Source organism: Tachyglossus aculeatus, chromosome 7 (assembly GCF_015852505.1).
Source record: "Tachyglossus aculeatus isolate mTacAcu1 chromosome 7, mTacAcu1.pri, whole genome shotgun sequence".
In the NCBI taxonomy this organism is placed as follows: Eukaryota; Metazoa; Chordata; class Mammalia; order Monotremata; family Tachyglossidae; genus Tachyglossus; species Tachyglossus aculeatus.
The window spans coordinates 58,203,124-58,216,295 of NC_052072.1; positions in this window are offsets into that span (position 1 = coordinate 58,203,124).

The following is a 13,172-nucleotide window of genomic DNA, read 5'->3' on the forward strand; positions in this document are numbered from 1 at the left end:
CAGCTATTGGAGGTTTAGGAGGAGTGGGGAGAAGTGGACAGAATGGCACTGTAGAAAAAAGGATCCACTGGAGAGGAGAGAGAATGCAGGCAAAGATAGGAGGACAGAGGCTGATGAGGCAGTCAAACTGAGGTATGACAAACTCCAGGATCAATGTGGTGGCCATGTGTATGGAGAGAAAGGAGAGATCCCGGGAATGTTGTGGAGGATTTTGTGACATTTGTTGAATGGGTGGATTGAAAGAGACAGAGGAAGATAATGCCAAGGATACAAGCTTGACAGATGGAAAGGATTTTATTAACAGTGGTGGGAGAGTTAGTTGGAGGAGAAAATTTAGGGGGGAAGATGAGGCGTTCAGTTTTGGAAATATTGAGAGCTTGAGGTGCCGAAGGGACATCCATCTAGTGATATCTTGGAAGCAGGAGAAAATGCAGAGAAGGGGAGAGGACAGGGCTAGCAATTTGGGGAGTGGGAGGCAGAGGAAATTTCAGCAAAAAAGACCAAGAAAGGTTGCCTAGGGAGGTAAAAAGAGGACCAGGAGAAAATCGTATCAGCATGCCAGTGTGATATAGTGATTTCAGGAGAAAGTAGTGTCAAAGACAGCTGAGAGATTGAGGAGGATTAGGGCAGAGAAAAGTTTGACACATTTCTCAAGAACAAGGGGGTGGGGAGGAAAGAGGGAGAGGGAGAGGCACCTCACTTCACTGGAGTGATGTGGAAATAAATTGGATTGTAGAGGAAGCCAGATTGAAAGTCTTTTAAGTGAGCTCTAAACTCAGATTCAGAAAAGGGAGGCTTCTATTTTAGAAAAGAAAACATCTGTAGGATTTGACCCTGCATTTTGGGACATATGCCAAAAATGAGCCTGTGAAGTTTTACATTAAATTTCAGAATCATTTTATGCAGGCCACTGCACTTATTTCCGTATTTTTTCAGCCTCTTTGAAACACATCATGGGACTAGCCAGTGTAGAGGAATCCTGATAACTTCTTTCCTCTCTGGTTCTCTGAACCGATTCAGAGATTCAGGTAATAGGATACTGCAAGTCTTTTGAGGGTAGAGTCTGGGTCTTGTTACATTGCATTTTACATAGATCCACTACAGGGTTCCCAAATAGAAGGTACATGTTATTTATTGAGGAAGATGATAATGAGTGCTTAAAAACCCTTCAGTACAACTCTAAGTTTGTTCTTCCTCCTTCAATCCTTGCATCAACCCATTTCAAACCAGGAAAGCTAAATATTGGGGGTCAAAGTCCAGCAGGTGAGTGGTCTAGCTATCATTCGACTTAAGATCTTCTGAAGTTGCTATTGAAAACTTGGAACCTGGCATTAAGGAGAGACCTGGATCGTGCAGCTGATTAACTATGCCCATTCCTGCCTCCTGGCTTCTTAATATTACTAAAGACAGGGCAGCATATTTTGGAAAGGCTAAATTCTTCCACTTCCTTGGCTCATTTATGTATTCATAGCAAATCCTTACATATCTTCCATTCCAATCCCTTCCTCCTGGGGTGGGGGTGGAGGGGGCTACCAGACAGCGAATCAACATTTCTGAAGATAATGGAATCAGGCATGGGGTTATGAGTGGAAGTGTCTTAACCCAGAGAGTTGATCCACCCTCTGCTTCACCTGGCATCCAAAGGCTTAAGTCAATTCTGAGTTAACGAGGGATGTTTTCCAAGTGCGAATGGCTGCCATGTGTTTGCTTGTAGTCGGGACTCAGGCCAAAGCCTCCTGATTTGCTATCAGTGGTTAGGGCTTACATCTTGTTGTGACCTTTGTGGTCCCTGTAGACACATGATGCTGGTAGAGAAGAAAAGTTATTTTCAAGCATTGTAATTCAGTTTGCAAGCACTCCTCCGGTCTCCCCTCTCCTTTTCCCCACCCCTCCCCAATGGGATTGATGTAAACTGTTGGGTTGCAATGGTCTATTAAACAGCTGTTGACCCCAAAGAGTTGAGTAATTTCTTTATTCATAGTTTAGAAAGCTCTGGAGAGGTATTGTTGCTAAGTAAATATAGGTATTTATGTTTCTGGTATATAGATCTGAAAGTGCAATGCTTAAATTCACATGAAGATGATGGAAACGTGCCTTGATATCATGCTAAGTCCTTCTATATGTCAAAGGAGATAGTGAAAAAAGAAAGGAATCCCATTTTTCAACACACAGTACTTGACTCGAGCTACTATTTAAAATTAAGCAGCAAATAGCTTGTTTCGAGGAAAGAGAAAAGGAAACCATATTTTATCCAGAGTGAAAAGGCAATGACTAAACTGAAATCAAGTATAATCATAGTGATAACAGTAATTATGTTGTTGTAAAATTTACTAAGCACTTACTGTATGCCAAGCCTTGTACTAAGCATTGGGGTGGATGCAAGAGGCTTGGGTCCAACACAGGCCCTGTCCTACGTGGTGCTCCCAGTCTAGGAGGGAGAGCAGGTATTGAATCCCCATTCTACAGATGAGGCAACTGAGCCCCAGAGAAGTTAAGTGACTAGCCCAAGATCACACAGCAGACAGGTGGATGAACTGGGATTAGAACCCTGGTCTTCTGACTGCCCCCTCCAGGCCTGTGCTCTTACCACTAGGCTATGCTGCGTCAGTATCGCTGGGCATGAGGAAAATGATCATGGAATCATTTACTAATTTACTTATTCTGGAGGACCAAAATGCTTTGGATGCTTCATTTAATAATAATAATAACTATTATTATTATTATCATGGTATTTGTTAAGGGCTTACTATGTGCCAGGCACTGTTCTAAGCTCTGGGATAGACACAAGCAAATCAGGTTGGACACAGTCCCTGTCATCCATTCATTCATTCATTCAATCATATTTATTGAGCACTCAGTGTGTGCAGAGCACTGTACTAAGCACTTGGGAAGTTCAAGTCGGCAACATATAGAGACGGTCCCTACCCAGAAACGGGCTCACAGTCTAGAAGGGGGAGACAGACAACAAAACATGTAGACAGGTGTCAAAAATCATCAGAACAAATAGAATTATGGCTATATGCACATCATTAACAAAATAAATAGAATAATCCATATGTACAAGTAAAATAAATAGAGTAATAAATCTGTACAAACATATACAAGTGCTGTGGGGAGGGGAAGGAGGTAGGGCAGGGGGATGGGGAGGAGGAGAGGAAAAAGGGGTCTCTGTCTGGGAAGGCCTCCTGGAGGAGGTGAGCTCTCAGTAGGGCTTTGAAGGGAGGAAGAGAGCTAGCTTGGTGGATGTGTGGAGGAAGGGCATTCCAGGCTAGGGGAAGGACGTGGGTCTGGGGTTGACGATGGGACAGGCGAGAACAAGGCACAGTGAGGAGGTTAGTGGTGGCAGAGGAGCGGAGGGTGCAGGCTGGGCTGGAGAAGGAGAGAAGGGAGGTGAGGTAGGAGGGGGCGAGGTGATGGAGAGCCTTGAAGCCAAGAGTGAGGAGTTTTTGCTTGATTTGTAGGGTGACAGGCAGCTACTGGAGATTTTTGAGGAGGGGAGTAACATGCCAAGAGCGTTTCTGTACAAAGAAAATCTGGGCAGCAGAGTGAAGTATAGACTGAAGCAGGGAGAGACAGGAGGATGGGAGGTCAGAGAGGAGGCTGATGCAGTAATCCAGCCTGGACAGGATGAGAGATTGAACCAGCAAGGTAGTGGTTTGGATGGAGAGGAAAGGGCGGATCTTGGCGATGGTGTGGAGGTGAGACCAGCAGGTTTTGGTGACAGATTGGATGTGCAGGTTTTGGTGACAGATTGGATGTGTGGGGCGAATGAGAGAGGGGAGTCGAGGATGACACCAAGGTTTGGGGCTTGTGAGACGGGAAGGATGGTAGTGTCATTTACAGTGACGGGAAAGTCAGGGAGAGGACAGGGTTTGGGAGGGAAGATAAAGAATTCAGTCTTGGACATATTGAGTTTTAGATGGCTGGCAGACAACCAGATGGAGATGTCCTGAAGGCAGGCGGAGATATGAGCCTGGAGGGAGGGAGAGAGAACAGGGGTGGAGATGTAGATTTGGGTGTCCCATGTGGGGCTCACAGTCTCAGTCCCCACTTTACAGATGAGGGAACGGAGGCACAGAGCAGTAAAGTGACTTGCCCGAGGTCACACAGCAGACAAGTGGTGGAGCCAGGATTAGAACCCATGACCTTCTGATTCCCAGGCCCATGCTCTAGCCACTAAGCCATGCTGCTTCTCATTTATTATTCTCATCTGTATTTATTACTATAGGATCATATGCTCATTGTCATCATCACAGCAGCATTAGGTCTGACTCCTTACACTTTGAACCGAAGCTCCTGTCTTTGAAAAACTTCAAAATTGTGAGGTAATGTCCCATGTCTTTAAACTGAGGGTGTCTGAACATTGACAGGCCAGAGGTTGCCAGTGGAGTAGTAAACTGGGGGGTTTGATCAGCTCAGAACCACTTATCACCACTGTTGTGAAATGGACTGAGTGTCTCAATGTATGCTGTATTGACAATGGGAAACTCTTACACTATCCTAAATAGAATTCTGGGTAAGTCAGCAGCGCAGGGCAGCTGAGGAGATGGCAGGATGTGGTCTCCCACAGAGACTAAACGGTCTCATTTAGGAAGGCACTAGTCACCCCAGATGGAAAAGAGGTTAGAAAAGGTGCTTTAAACATGTGGAAAAGAGGTTAGATATTGTGAAGGTGGGACTGACTGTATTTGGTGACAGATTGAATATGCACGTTGCCTGAGAGAGAGGAGTCAAAGATAACACCAAGGTTACAGTCTTGTGAGATGGGAAGGATGGAGGTGCCGTCTACAGTGACAGAAGCCTAGGGAGCAAATGAGTTCTCCAAGGGAGTGAGTGTAGATAGAGAATAGAAGGGGACCAAGAGCTGAAACTTGAGGAGCCCCTACAATTAGGGGATGAGAGGCAGAGGAGGAGCCTGTGAAGGAGACTGAGAATGAGCAGTCAGAGAGATACGAGGGGAACTGGGAGAGGATGGAGTCAGTGAAGCCAACATTGGATAACGTTCCCAGGAGAAGGGGGTGTTCCACAGTGTCGAAGGCAGCTGAGAGGTCGGGGACAGGGACTGTGTCCAACCTGATTACCTTGTATCTACTCCAGTGTTTAGAACAGTGCTTGGTACCTAGTAAGTGCTTTTAAATATCACAATCATTATTATTATTGTTAATAATAACAATTATTATTATTAATGAATTGGACTCCAGCATTTAAACACCAGTGGGCCAGAGCCTTCACTGTGGCTTTTTTCAAATGCTGTGACTTTATGTGTTCTGGAATTTGGACTTCTTTGGTATGGCCCCTGCTGTGGGAAGTTGTGCATGTGAAAGTATGTGTGCAACATGTACGTGTATGTGTGTATGTGTGTGTTCTTAAGATGGTTCCAAAGCATGAGGTCAGAAAAGCATCCTTGACAAGAGCAATAAAGTGGAATCATAGCTTACGCAGATATTAACAATCATAGGAGTGTTCCAAGGCCAACCTTTTGTCTTTATGCCAACATGATGCTGTTTTTCCCATAAAAAGGAAAGAAAAAGAAAGAAAAAGCTGGTATGACTTCCCCAAAAGAGAACTGCTTCTTTTCAATTACTTCTGATTTATGAACTGCTTAAGCCATTTCCCAACATCTGCCTTCAAACTCTTGATTCTGTCTGATAAACACAGCCCCAAGAATTCTGCAGGCTTGCAAAATATCTTTCTCACAGCCCTAAAGTCACATACATGCAGTGTAAGGACAGAAAGATTCAGAAGAGCTGTTGGTGACAGATGTCTTCTGCATTTCCCGTTGTCAGAGAACAAAGGCAAAGCTGAAAGGAAACCACATAGACTGCTGGAATTCTTTATTTTTCCTTCAGCTCTCTGCAGCAATTGCTGACATCAGAAACTAAACTTTGTTCTGTCTCTCCCTCTCTTTCCTTGTCACTTCTCCTTCTCTGCCTTTCTGTCTCTCTCTACCTTACCATCTCTCCCTTTCTCCTGTGCTATCTCTCTTTCTCTCATTCTTTTTCTCACTCTCTGTCCTTCAAAAAACCTTGGTCTCATGGACAGTGACAAAGCTTTTGCTTTAAAACTAGGATGAAAGCTAAAAAACAAACTATAAAGTTCCCGAGTCCACAGTTTTTTCACAGGCCAGAGGCAAGAAAATAGAGGCAGGAGATTAGGGAGGTGGTGGAAAGTGATAAGGGGAAAATAGACCCTCTTTGAATGCAAATTTGCAGGCACAAATGATGGTAGAAAATCCAACACTGCACAAGGCATTGCCTGTGTTGAGCTCCAAGCAAGAAAAGCCCAAATCGGTGAACCATCCAAGGAAGTCTTTTAGATATGCCTCAAGTCACTTTGAAACAACTGGGTGAGGAAAAGGGGAAAGGAGAGGGTTCACAGTGAGGGAGTTAGCTCCCCAAATGGATCCTCATCTTTAGCCTGAGAGAATGCCTGGGAATTATGAGGAAGTTTTGTGAGTAACGTTTCTGGTCGACAGACACATGAGGTCACCCTTGAATTCCAAACTCTCGCCAGCAGTGGAAGTGAGGTTTGGCTTTGGGGCTGAGGAAAGGGGGTTAGAATCCCATCCACACTTCTGGGTGAGGGGATTCCAGTTCCAGACTGACCTTTGGGGCTTTTCTGCATTCATTGCAAGCCAAACCTGCCTTCCTGTTTTTAAGGGAAAGACCTTCAAAAGCTGAATTTAAACCGATCCAAAATTTCCTTGGGCATCCAATAAATGTTAACAAAACAGCACTGGGATGACTTTTTGAATATAAGTGATTCAGAAACATGTGGAAACAATTTCCCTAGAATTACCCCAAGCTTTTAAATGAAGAAGAGAAAGTACTGTGACAACTTTCATTTGTTCGAGAAACTAGTAAATCTGAACGGGATGGTTTTTCCTCTAGACAGTCCCCCTTTAGACTCTAAGCTCCCCATAGGCAGGGAACGTGTCTACCAACTGTTATAGTGTACTCTCCCAAGTGCTTGGTAGTGTTCTGCACACAGTAAGCACTGAATAATCAAATCGTTGGGTAGACTGATTTCTCTCTGGTTGGGAATCTCTACAGACACCACAGTTCTCTGAGGTTTCACACTGACAGTGTCAAGGAAACACTGTGATACAGTCAGGTCTCCTAGATAATCAGGCTTACATTTTTGCAAAGCCTTGTATTAAGGAATGCTCACCCTAGCAGTCATCATCTATTTACTAGATTGTAAGCTTCCTGAGGGTAAGGATCATGGCTACCAACTCGAACTTCCCCAAGCATTTAGTATAGTGCTTTGCACACACAAAGTACTTAATAAATACCCCTGATTGATTGATCATTGGTTCTGACACTGCCAGTCGCTGAGCCTAAGCAGGCTCCCGTTGTCAGAATAGTGTTCCCTAGAAGCAGCATGGAAAGAAAGGAGGCCTGAGAATCAGGAGACATGGATCTGCCACTTTTTTTTTCCATTATGGTATTTGTTAAGTGTTTACTATGTGCCAGGCACTGTACTAAGCGCTAAGGTAGATTTAAATTAATCAGATTGGACATAATCCAAGTCCCACATGTGGCTCACAGACTTAATTCCCATTTTACAGATCAGTTAATTGAGGCCCAGAGAATTTAAGTAACTTGCCCAAGGGTACAAAGCAGAATCCTGGTCCTTCTGACTCCCAGACCTGTTTTCTGTCCACTAGGCTGGTGAGGCCAGGCAAAACCGAGTCCTGGCTCCCTGCTGCAAGCCAGTGTCTCTCTGGGGACTTCCCGGCACCCCACTCCCTCCCACCTAGATGAATCCATGGGTAGGGCATGCAATAAGTAGGTGCAAGCGTGGCTCAGTGGAAAGAGCATGGGCTTTGGAGTCAGAGGTCATGGGTTCAAATTCCAGCTCTGCTGCTTGTCAGCTATGTGACTGCGCAAGTCACTTAACTTCTCTGTGCCTCAGTTACCTCATCTGTAAAATGGGGATTAGGACTGTAAGCCCCCTGTGGGACAACCTGATCACCTTGTAACCTCCCCAGCACTTAGAACAGTGCTTTGCACATAGTAAGCTCTTAATAAATTCCATCATTATTATTATTTTCATCTGCCTGCTGTGTGACTTTGGGCAAATCACTTATAATGATGGTATATGTTAAACGCTTACTGCGTGCACTGTTCTAGCTGTGGGGTAGGTACAAGAGAACCAGTTTAGACACAGTCTGTCCTACTTGGAGCTCACACTCTTAATCCCCATTTTATAGATGAGGTAACTGAGGTCCAGAGAAGTTGTGACCTGCACAAGGTCATACAGCTGGCAAGTGGCAGAGCTGGGATTAGAACTCAGGTCCTTTAGATTCCCAGGCCCTTACTCCACCCACTGGGCGGTGCTGCTTCACTTACCTTCTCTGTGCCCCATTTTCTTCATATGGAAAATGGGAATTTAACATTTGTCCTCACTCTTAGACTGTGAGCCCTATATCTGATTGGATTTGTTTTCATCTACCTCATTGCTTAGCACAATGCTTGACACTTGGAAAGCATTGAACAAACACCACAATTATTATTACTATTTTTGATTCCCTAACCAAGACACATAGTGAAACATACATTATGGCAGAACTGAGTGTTCGTGGTATTTTAGGGGAAAAAATGTTATTTTCCTCCTCAGCAGAGATCTCTATTTATTCAGTGCTTAGAACAGTGCCCAGCCCCTAGAACAGTGCTTGGCACATAGTAAGCGCTTAACAAATACCATTATTACTATCTGACCCAAATGAGTAAAGATATAGACACCTTATCCCCATTTTGATACTCACCCCAAAGTGAGCGGAAGGGGTGGGGAGAGGAAAACTTCTTTGTTTAAAACACATACCTATACAGAGTTGTGGTTAGTCTAAATTCTGCCATAGAATTTTAATGAATGCCCCTATTTTGGTTTCCAGGGAAAAGACTTTTAGATGCTGCATCCTTCATTCTAATGGTTTGCTTTACTAAAAGAAAAGCTGAGATATTGGGTGCATTATACCCAGAGGTATGAGGTACATTTTGCTCCATTGGATGTTCCGCCCTAACGGTTGAAAACTCCTTGAGACTGTGAGCTTGTCATGGTCAGGGATTGTATTGTACTTTCTCAAGTGCTAAGTACAGAGCTCGGCACACAGCAAGCACTCAATAAATGTGATTGAATGAATGAATACATCTCACCCTTTGGGGCAAACAGGAGATGAAGTAACTCTGTCTGAAGCTACACACGGAGAAACTTACATAACAGTGCTATGAAACTGAGAAGACACATATAGATATTAAAATTATTAGACTGACCCTTGATTCTTTATTGAATGGTGTCTCCACCATTAGCAGCTCCATCATAATCTCCATTGTCATCATCATCCTAAACCACCATGGTCAGCACCATTTTTATCATCATCATCATCATCATCATCATCATCCCCAGCTCCCTCTTTATAGCCATTCCATAAATAACATCTTTTAGGCCCCCCCAAACTTCAGGGTACTTTTTAAAGGCTTTCACAGAAGTTCAGGTTTGTACTGATCCCTGCTCTCCAGGACCTTACCATCTTTCAGAAAGGAGAAAAATCTCCAAAGACTTCCTTCTTTCTGGTTTCTTTGGTCACACCCTTGACCACCAGATTAAGAAACAGGGCAAATTAAGTTAATGGTGGTTTGGCCTCCTTGGCCAGTGAACTAAAAAGGAACTTGAGGGATGGTATACGTGACTAGTTTGTTTTATTAATCGTGATTGCAAGGAGATTTAAGAAGAATGTGTCATTGCAGTGCACAAAACAGGAAACAGATGTAGACGGTTCCTTTCCCTTCTATGTAGTAAAAGGCAAACCCATACAGAATAAATATGAATTGAAGAATAGAGGATCACTAATATTGTAATCCTGCAAAATTGTTTGGGGATGGCAAAGTTACTGAAAAGACAAATTGTGTATCTTAGATTTGTTCAAGGAGCAATGTGGCTTAGTAGATAGAGAATGGGCCCGGAAGAATAGAGGATCACTAATACTGTAATCCTGTAAAATTGTTTGGGGATGGCAAAGTTATTGAAAAGAAAAACTGTGAATGTTAGATTTATTCAAAGAGCACCTCCCTTCTCTCCTTCTACAGCCCAGCCCACACCCTCCGCTCCTCTGCAGCTAACCTCCTCACCGTACCTCGTTCTCGCCTGTCCTGCCGTCGACCTCCGGCCCATGTCCTCCCCCTGGCCTGGAATGCCCTCCCTCCACACATTCACCAAGATAGCTCTCTTCCTCCCTTCAAAGCCCTACTGAGAGCTCACCTCCTCCAGGAGGCCTTCCCAGACTGAGCCCCCTTTTTTCTCTCCTCCTCCCAATCCCCCCTGCCCTACCTCCTTCCCCTCCCCACAGCACCTGTATATATGTTTGTACAGATTTATTACTCTATTTATTTTACGTGTACATATTTACTATTCTATTTATTTTGTTAATGATGTGCATCTAGCTTTATTTCTATTTATTCTGATGACTTGACACCTGTCCATATGTTTTGTTTTGTTGTCTGTCTCCCCCTTCTAGACTGTGAGCTCGTTGTTGGGTAGGAACTGTCTCTATATGTTGCCAGTACTTCCCAAGCGCATAGTACAGTGCTCTGTACACAGTAAGCGCTCAATAAATATGACTGAATGAATGAATGAATGGCTTAGATTGAGAACGGGCCTGGGATTCAGAAGGACCTGGGTTCTAATCTGACCTCTGCCTCATGTTTGCTGTGTAACCTTGGGCAAGTCAGTTAACTTCTCTGAGCCTTGGTTACCTCATCTGTAAAAAAATGGGGATTATAATTCTGGTATTTATTAAGCGCTTTCTATGTGCCACACACTGTACTGAGCTCTGGGGTGGATACGAGCAAATTGGGTTAGACACAGTCCCTGTCCCTCGAGGGGCTCACAGTCTCAATCCCCATTTTCAGATAAGGCAACTGAGGCACAGAGAAGTGAAGTGACTTGCCCAAGGCCACAAAGCAGACAAGTGGCATAGCCAGGATTAGAACCCATGACCTTCTGACTCCCAGGCCTGTGCTCTATCCACTATGCCAGGCTGCTTCCAGGATTACGAGTGTGAGACCTTTGTGGGTCAGGGACTGTGTCCAGACTAATCTACCCCAGTGCTTAGAACAGTGCTCGGCACATAGAAAGCACTTAACAAGTGCTGTAATTATTAGATTTGAAGCAATTGAATGCTAATAAATGTGACTTCTGAACTCTCAGCAGGAAAATACAATTCTTTCCCTTCCCTTTTTTTGCTGAATTGTATCTCCTCCGGGAGGCCTTCCACTAAGCCATCAACCCCACAATTTCACTCATGCACCTAGACTCATCCCGTTAAGCATTTAGATATTCACCTCACCCCACCCCTCCCTCATTCCCCAAAGCATTTATATTCATATCCCTATACCCCATTGAATTCATGTTCATATCCTTATACCCCATCAAATTAATTTTAATATCAATCTCCCCCATTTAACTGAAAGCTCTCTGAGGGAAGGCATTCTGTCCACCACTTGTGTCATATCTCCCAAGTGCATAGTACGGGGCTCTACACAAAGTAAGCATTCAATAAATACCATCGATTGGCTGATTTTATTGTTACAAACCTGAAACAGTACAATTTAGTTCAAGTCCTGTGGTGCCTCTTCTTTTATCCTCAATTATAACTAGGACCCTAGGACCACCTGACCAGTGACCCTCCATATGTGAGTAGCTAAAGGATTGAAGAGACAGAGAGGACAAAAGAGCCAGGAGAGGGTGTGTGCCTTGTATCTTGAAGGTTTTCCCTAAGATTTCCAAAGCAGGGATTGATACTGGGGAGAAAATTCTTCACAAGCCACTTTCAGCTTGACAGAGACCTCAACAAAAGTAGAGCGGTAGTGTGCCCTAGCAGATAGAGCAAGCCTAGTAGTCAGAAAGACCTGGATTCTAACCCCAGCTCCACCATCTGAATGCTTTAGCCTTGGGGAAGTCACTTTACCTCCTTTGTGCCTCAGTTTCCTCATCTGAAAAATGAGGATTAAGACTGTGTGCCCCATGTGGGTCATGGACTATGTCCAAAATGATTAGTTTGTATCTACCTCATTGTTTCATACAGTGTCTGGCCCATAGTAAGTGCTTAACAAATACCATCTAAAAAACACACAACAAAAAGAGAAACAACAAAAACCAAAAGCTGTGGCAACAGCTCCATTGTGTATGGTTCCCTTGGGGGATGATGGAGCCCAATGTACCACTCCCAAACCACAAATTATCATAGGTCAAATTGCCCTCCCACAGCTCTGACTAAGGCTCCTGTATCTATAACTGTTGGTTCGAGAGCAAGGTAAGATGCAGAAGTGTCTGAGGAGTACAACGTTTAGTACAGTGCTCTGCACACGAGGGCTCAATAAATGCCATCGATTGATTGACTGTGTATATACACCTCTATGGTAATACCCCCTGGTTCAAATACGTTCCCTGGGCCTGGGGTCTCTAACCACCCTCGGTCTGTCTATATGAAGTCCTCTCTCTCCCTGTCAACCCTGCTCATGGAGCACACTGTGTCATAGACTCAACAATTCTCCCTTCCATCTGGAAGAGATCATTCTGGAATTGAACAGGGAAGAGTCCTGATATTTATGTTAAATGGACATTACTCCAGATAACTAAGATTTCCCCAAACGTATTCCATGACAGCATTTAGATTTCCATGGCAGGGAAAAGTTTCTCAGTTCTTTTTGGATAAAACAACCCCAAACCACTGAGCTCAATGCTATAGGCATGTTCAGCTCTACAAGATTGCTTGAGATAAAGACGTTTCAAAACTCACAGATCTTTTCTTTCTTTTCACCCAGCTATATGGATCCAAATTTATATGTCCTTCGAACTTTAAGATGATTTGCTTTTCTTGTTATGTTATTTGTTAAGCACTTACTACGGGCCAGGCACTGCGCTGAGCCCTGGGGTAAAATACAAGCTAATCAGTTTGAACACAGTCCATATCCCACGTGGAGTTCACAGTGTAAATTTCCATCTTAAAGATGAGGTATCTGAGGCACAGAGAAGTTAAGTGACTTTTCTAAGGTCACATGTGGTGGATCTGGGATAAGAATCGAAGTCCTTCTGATTCCCAGGTCCGTGCTCTGTCCACTAGACCACACTGCTTCTACAGTGTGTCAGACTTCCTAAGCACTACCCTCCTG